The sequence below is a fragment of the Triticum dicoccoides genome, chromosome 6A, assembly GCF_002162155.2.
Source record: "Triticum dicoccoides isolate Atlit2015 ecotype Zavitan chromosome 6A, WEW_v2.0, whole genome shotgun sequence".
NCBI classification, from domain to species: Eukaryota; Viridiplantae; Streptophyta; class Magnoliopsida; order Poales; family Poaceae; genus Triticum; species Triticum dicoccoides.
This window is the reverse complement of record NC_041390.1, coordinates 162,337,912-162,345,391: the sequence shown is the minus strand read 5'-3', so window position 1 is coordinate 162,345,391 and position 7,480 is coordinate 162,337,912.

Below are 7,480 nucleotides of genomic sequence, written 5' to 3'. Positions count from 1 at the left end.
CGGCAGATGCGTGGCGACGGTGGCGCGAGAAGGGGAGGGAAGGGGAGGGGATGGAGCGGCGGGGAGGGGGGACGGGTGAGGGAGGGGAGAGTGGCGCGGGTGGAGCGGCGGCGGGCGGGCGGCGGGGAGCAGCGGCGGGCGGCGGCAGCGGCGGCAGCTAGCTAGCTAGCGCGGGTCGGGGACGAACGAGTGGAGCGACGAACGAGTGGAGGGGGTGAGCGGGGAGTGGATAAGGCGCCTATGCCGACAGCTTAACCGTCGGCATACATTAGTCATGCCACGTGGCATATATGCCGACGGCTAAGCCGTAGGCATAGGTGTATTTCTTTTTTTTACATGTTAATTACAAACTAGCCGTATACATGTTAATTACACACGTGGCATATATTATTAACTGTCTTCAAATATATTTTTAGTGTATATTATTTTCAATGTTATATATTTATTCTTTTTTATTTTAATGTTTTCTTATAGTTATATATTTATTCTTTTTTATTTCATATAGATTTTTAAATTTTTATAGTTATAGTTTTCCTTTTTTATGTGTTATTATTTCATATAGATTTTTTTTTAACTGCTCGGCCCTCTCCTCTCCCGGAACCACACAGAGGGGAGGGGAGGGGAGGCGCCGAATTCGAGCAGCTTCGTCCGCCAAGGCCGTGGCCTGGTCGACGGGGAGGGTGGTGGGACGCCGAATTCGAGACTTGTGAGAGGCCGCCTACTCGTGATTTTATCGCGCTCCAAGTATTTAATAATATTCACGCTGCATCGTTACCGCAGAACGTCTACTACCGTGTCATTGCCGTCCGTGAGGGGGGCCACACCCTGGAGACGCGTGCCGCCTCTTCAGACATGCCACCACACCACCCCGCATGTATGAGGGCCCGGTGCGACGCTCCGGTGGCATTGCTACCCCACAGGGCCCCCGTCCCGCCTAACCCTGTAGCGTTTGACCACGGGATCTAGCCCTTTGACTTTGCACGGACGGGATTTGACCAGTGGACCTCTCCACCCGGTTGTGTTAGGTCAGCCCATAGGAACACTTTGGAGCAACATCCGGGACAGGCCCACAGCAAGATCCCCTCCGTGTAGACCCGACGCGTCCGTTTTCCCCCTCCAGGTGCCGGCGGCGGCGCCGTCCGTGAGAGGGGGGGCACACCCCGGAGACGCGTGCTGGGCGTTTGCAACCGCCTCAACACTTCGAGACTTGTGAGAGGCCGCCTACGCAAGATTTGACGGTATGCTAGCCCCCGGAGGCCGCCGGCCACAGTCGTAGACGTGCGAAGAGCAATCCGCGTAGAGGGAAGTGTTCAGATACTTCTCCATCACAAAAAATTATGAAAAATTACCATCAGTCCTATAGCACATGTGCCCACGTTGTGTAAAAAACTCATGATTTTATCGCGCTCCAAGTATTTAATAATATTCACGCTGCATCGTTACCGCAGAACGTCTACTACCGTGTCATTGCCGTCCGTGAGGGGGGCCACACCCCGGAGACGTGTGCCGCCTCTTCGGACATGCCACCACACCACCTCGCATGTATGAGGGCCCGGTGCGACGCTCCGGTGGCATTGCTACCCCCCAGGGCCCCCGTCCCGCCTAACCTGTAGCGTTTGACCACGGGATCTAGCCCTTTGACTTTGCACGGACGGGATTTGACCAGTGGACCTCTCCACCCGGTTGTGTTAGGTCAGCCCATAGGAACACTTTGGAGCAACATCCGGGCTAGGCCCACAGCAAGATCCCCTCCGTGTAGACCCGACGCGTCCGTTTTCCCCCTCCAGGAGCCGGCGGCGGCGCCGTCCGTGAGAGGGGGGGCACACCCCGGAGACGCGTGCTGGGCGTTTGCAACCGCCTCAACACTTCGAGACTTGTGAGAGGCCGCCTACGCAAGATTTGACGGTATGCTAGCCCCCGGAGGCCGCCGGCCACAGTCGTAGACGTGCGAAGAGCAATCCGCGTAGAGGGAAGTGTTCAGATACTTCTCCATCACAAAAAATTATGAAAAATTACCATTAGTCCTATAGCACATGTGCCCACGTTGTGTAAAAAACTCATGATTTTATCGCGCTCCAAGTATTTAATAATATTCATGCTGCATCGTTACCGCAGAACGTCTACTACCGTGTCATTGCCGTCCGTGAGGGGGGCCACACCCCGGAGACGCGTGCCGCCTCTTCGGACATGCCACCACACCACCCCGCATGTATGAGGGCCCAGTGCGACGCTCCGGTGGCATTGCTACCCCCCAGGGCCCCCGTCCCGCCTAACCCTGTAGCGTTTGACCACGGGATCTAGCCCTTTGACTTTGCACGGATGGGATTTGACCAGTGGACCTCTCCACCCGGTTGTGTTAGGTCAGCCCATAGGAACACTTTGGAGCAAAATCCGGGCCAGGCCCACAGCAAGATCCCCTCCGTGTAGACCCGACGCGTCCGTTTTCGCCCTCCAGGTGCCGGCGGCGGCGCCGTCCGTGAGAGGGGGGGCACACCCCGGAGACGCGTGCTGGGCGTTTGCAACCGCCTCAACACTTCAAGACTTATGAGAGGCCGCCTACGCAAGATTTGACGGTATGCTAGCCCCCGGAGGCCGCCGGCCACAGTCGTAGACGTGCGAAGAGCAATCCGCGTAGAGGGAAGTGTTCAGATACTTCTCCATCACAAAAAATTATGAAAAATTACCATCAGTCCTATAGCACATGTGCCCACGTTGTGTAAAAAACTCATGATTTTATCGCGCTCCAAGTATATAATAATATCCACGCTGCATCGTTACCGCAGAACGTCTACTACCGTGTCATTGCCATCCGTGAGGGGGGCCACACCCCGGAGACGCGTGCCGCCTCTTCGGACATGCCACCACACCACCCCGCATGTATGAGGGCCCGGTGCGATGCTCCGGTGGCATTGCTACCCCCCAGGGCCCCCGTCCCGCCTAACCCTGTAGCGTTTGACCACGGGATCTAGCCCTTTGACTTTGCACGGACGGGATTTGACCAGTGGACCTATCCACCCGGTTGTGTTAGGTCAGCCCATAGGAACACTTTGGAGCAACATCCGGGCCAGGCCCACAGCAAGATCCCCTCCGTGTAGACCCGACGCGTCCGTTTTCCCCCTCCAGGTGCCGGCGGCGGCACCGTCCGTGAGAGGGGGGGGGCACACCCCGGAGACGCGTGCTGGGCGTTTGCAACCGCCTCAACACTTCGAGACTTGTGAGAGGCCGCCTACGCAAGATTTGATGGTATGCTAGCCCCCGGAGGCCGCCGGCCACAGTCGTAGACGTGCGAAGATCAATCCGCGTAGAGGGAAGTGTTCAGATACTTCTCCATCACAAAAAATTATGAAAAATTACCATCAGTCCTATAGCACATGTGCCCACGTTGTGTAAAAAACTCATGATTTTATCGCGCTCCAAGTATTTAATAATATTCACGCTGCATCGTTACCGCAGAACGTCTACTACCGTGTCATTGCCGTCCATGAGGGGGGCCACACCCCGGAGACGTGTGCCGCCTCTTCGGACATGCCACCACACCACCCCGCATGTATGAGGGCCCGGTGCGACGCTCCGGTGGCACTGCTACCCCCAGGGCCCCCGTCCCGCCTAACCCTGTAGCGTTTGACCACGGGATCTAGCCCTTTGACTTTGCATGGACGGGATTTGACCAGTGGACCTCTCCACCCGGTTGTGTTAGGTCAGCCCATAGGAACACTTTGGAGCAACATCCGGGCCAGGCCCACAGCAATATCCCCTCCGTGTAGACCCGACGCGTCCGTTTTCCCCCTCCAGGTGCCGGCGGCGGCGCCGTCTGTGAGAGGGGGGGGGGCACACCCCGGAGACGCGTGCTGGGCGTTTGCAACCGCCTCAACACTTCGAGACTTGTGAGAGGCCGCCTACGCAAGATTTGACGGTATGCTAGCCCCCGGAGGCCGCCGGCCACAGTCGTAGACGTGCGGAGAGCAATCCGCGTAGAGGGAAGTGTTCAGATACTTCTCCATCACAAAAAATTATGAAAAATTACCATCAGTCCTATAGCACATGTGCCCACGTTGTGTAAAAAACTCATGATTTTATCACGCTCCAAGTATTTAATAATATTCACGCTGCATCGTTACCGCAGAACGTCTACTACCGTGTCATTGCCGTCCGTGAGGGGGGCCACACCCCGGAGACGCGTGTCGCCTCTTCGGACATGCCACCACACCACCCCGCATGTATGAGGGCCCGGTGCGACGCTCCGGTGGCATTGCTACCCCCCAGGGCCCCCGTCCCGCCTAACCCTGTAGCGTTTGACCACGGGATCTAGCCCCTTGACTTTGCACGGACGGGATTTGACCAGTGGACCTCTCCACCCGGTTGTGTTAGGTCAGCCCATAGGAACACTTTGGAGCAACATCCGGGCCAGGCCCACAGCAAGATCCCCTCCGTGTAGACCCGACGCGTCCGTTTTCCCCCTTCAGGTGCCGGCGGCGGCGCCATCCGTGAGAGGGGGGGCACACCCCGGAGACGCGTGCTGGGCGTTTGCAACCGCCTCAACACTTCGAGACTTGTGAGAGGCCGCCTACGCAAGATTTGACGGTATGCTAGCCCCCGGAGGCCGCCGGCCACAGTCGTAGACGTGCGTAGAGCAATCCGCGTAGAGGGAAGTGTTCAGATACTTCTCCATCACAAAAAATTATGAAAACTTACCATCAGTCCTATAGCACATGTGCCCACGTTGTGTAAAAAACTCATGATTTTATCGCGCTCCAAGTATTTAATAATATTCACGCTGCATCGTTACCGCAGAACGTCTACTACCGTGTCATTGCCGTCCGTGAGGGGGGCCACACCCCGGAGACGCGTGCCGCCTCTTCGAACATGCCACCACACCACCCCGCATGTATGAGGGCCCGGTGCGACGCTCCGGTGGCATTGCTACCCCCAGGGCCCCCGTCCCGCCTAACCCTGTAGCGTTTGACCACGGGATCTAGCCCTTTGACTTTGCACGGACGGGATTTGACTAGTGGACCTCTCCACCCGGTTGTGTTAGGTCAGCCCATAGGAACACTTTGGAGCAACATCCGGGCCAGGCCCACAGCAAGATCCCCTCTGTGTAGACCCGACGCGTCCGTTTTCCCCCTCCAGGTGCCGGCGGCGGCGCCGTCCGTGAGAGGGGGGGGCACACCCCGGAGACGCGTGCTGGACGTTTGCAACCGCCTCAACACTTCGAGACTTGTGAGAGGCCTCCTACGCAAGATTTGACGGTATGCTAGCCCCCGGAGGCCGCCGGCCACAGTCGTAGACGTGCGAAGAGCAATCCGCGTAGAGGGAAGTGTTCAGATACTTCTCCATCACAAAAAATTATGAAAAATTACCATGAGTCCTATAGCACATGTGCCCACGTTGTGTAAAAAACTCATGATTTTATCGCGCTCCAAGTATTTAATAATATTCACGCTGCATCGTCACCGCAGAACGGCTACTACCGTGTCATTGCCGTCCGTGAGGGGGGCCACACCCCGGAGACGCGTGCCGCCTCTTCGGACATGCCACCACACCACCCCGCATGTATGAGGGCCCGGTGCGACGCTCCGGTGGCATTGCTACCCCCCAGGGCCCCCGTCCCGCCTAACCCTGTAGCGTTTGACCACGGGATCTAGCCCTTTGACTTTGCACGGACGGGATTTGACCAGTGGACCTCTCCACCCGGTTGTGTTAGGTCAGCCCATAGGAACACTTTGGAGCAACATCCGGGCCAGGCCCACAGCAAGATCCCCTCCGTGTAGACCCGACGCGTCCGTTTTCGCCCTCCAGGTGCCGGCGGCGGCGCCGTCCGTGAGAGGGGGGGCACACCCCGGAGACGCGTGCTGGGCGTTTGCAACCGCCTCAACACTTCGAGACTTATGAGAGGCCGCCTACGCAAGATTTGACGGTATGCTAGCCCCCGGAGGCCGCCGGCCACAGTCGTAGACGTGCGAAGAGCAATCCGCGTAGAGGGAAGTGTTCAGATACTTCTCCATCACAAAAAATTATGAAAAATTACCATCAGTCCTATAGCACATGTGCCCACGTTGTGTAAAAAACTCATGATTTTATCGCGCTCCAAGTATATAATAATATCCACGCTGCATCGTTACCGCAGAACGTCTACTACCGTGTCATTGCCATCCGTGAGGGGGGCCACACCCCGGAGACGCGTGCCGCCTCTTCGGACATGCCACCACACCACCCCGCATGTATGAGGGCCCGGTGCGATGCTCCGGTGGCATTGCTAGCCCCCAGGGCCCCCGTCCCGCCTAACCCTGTAGCGTTTGACCACGGGATCTAGCCCTTTGACTTTGCACGGACGGGATTTGACCAGTGGACCTCTCCACCCGGTTGTGTTAGGTCAGCCCATAGGAACACTTTGGAGCAACATCCGGGCCAGGCCCACAGCAAGATCCCCTCCGTGTAGACCCGACGCGTCCGTTTTCGCCCTCCAGGTGCCGGCGGCGGCGCCGTCCGTGAGAGGGGGGGGGCACACCCCGGAGACGCGTGTTGGGCGTTTGCAACCGCCTCAACACTTCGAGACTTGTGAGAGGCCGCCTACGCAAGATTTGATGGTATGCTAGCCCCCGGAGGCCGCCGGCCACAGTCGTAGACGTGCGAAGATCAATCCGCGTAGAGGGAAGTGTTCAGATACTTCTCCATCACAAAAAATTATGAAAAATTACCATCAGTCCTATAGCACATGTGCCCACGTTGTGTAAAAAACTCATGATTTTATCGCGCTCCAAGTATTTAATAATATTCACGCTGCATCGTTACCGCAGAACGTCTACTACCGTGTCATTGCCGTCCATGAGGGGGGCCACACCCCGGAGACGTGTGCCGCCTCTTCGGACATGCCACCACACCACCCCGCATGTATGAGGGCCCGGTGCGATGCTCCGGTGGCATTGCTACCCCCAGGGCCCCCGTCCCGCCTAACCCTGTAGCGTTTGACCACGGGATCTAGCCCTTTGACTTTGCATGGACGGGATTTGACCAGTGGACCTCTCCACCCGGTTGTGTTAGGTCAGCCCATAGGAACACTTTGGAGCAACATCCGGGCCAGGCCCACAGCAATATCCCCTCCGTGTAGACCCGACGCGTCCGTTTTCCCCCTCCAGGTGCCGGCGGCGGCGCCGTCTGTGAGAGGGGGGGGCACACCCCGGAGACGCGTGCTGGGCGTTTGCAACCGCCTCAACACTTCGAGACTTGTGAGAGGCCGCCTACGCAAGATTTGACGGTATGCTAGCCCCCGGAGGCCGCCGGCCACAGTCGTAGACGTGCGAAGAGCAATCCGCGTAGAGGGAAGTGTTCAGATACTTCTCCATCACAAAAAATTATGAAAAATTACCATCAGTCCTATAGCACATGTGCCCACGTTGTGTAAAAAACTCATGATTTTATCACGCTCCAAGTATTTAATAATATTCACGCTGCATCGTTACCGCAGAACGTCTACTACCGT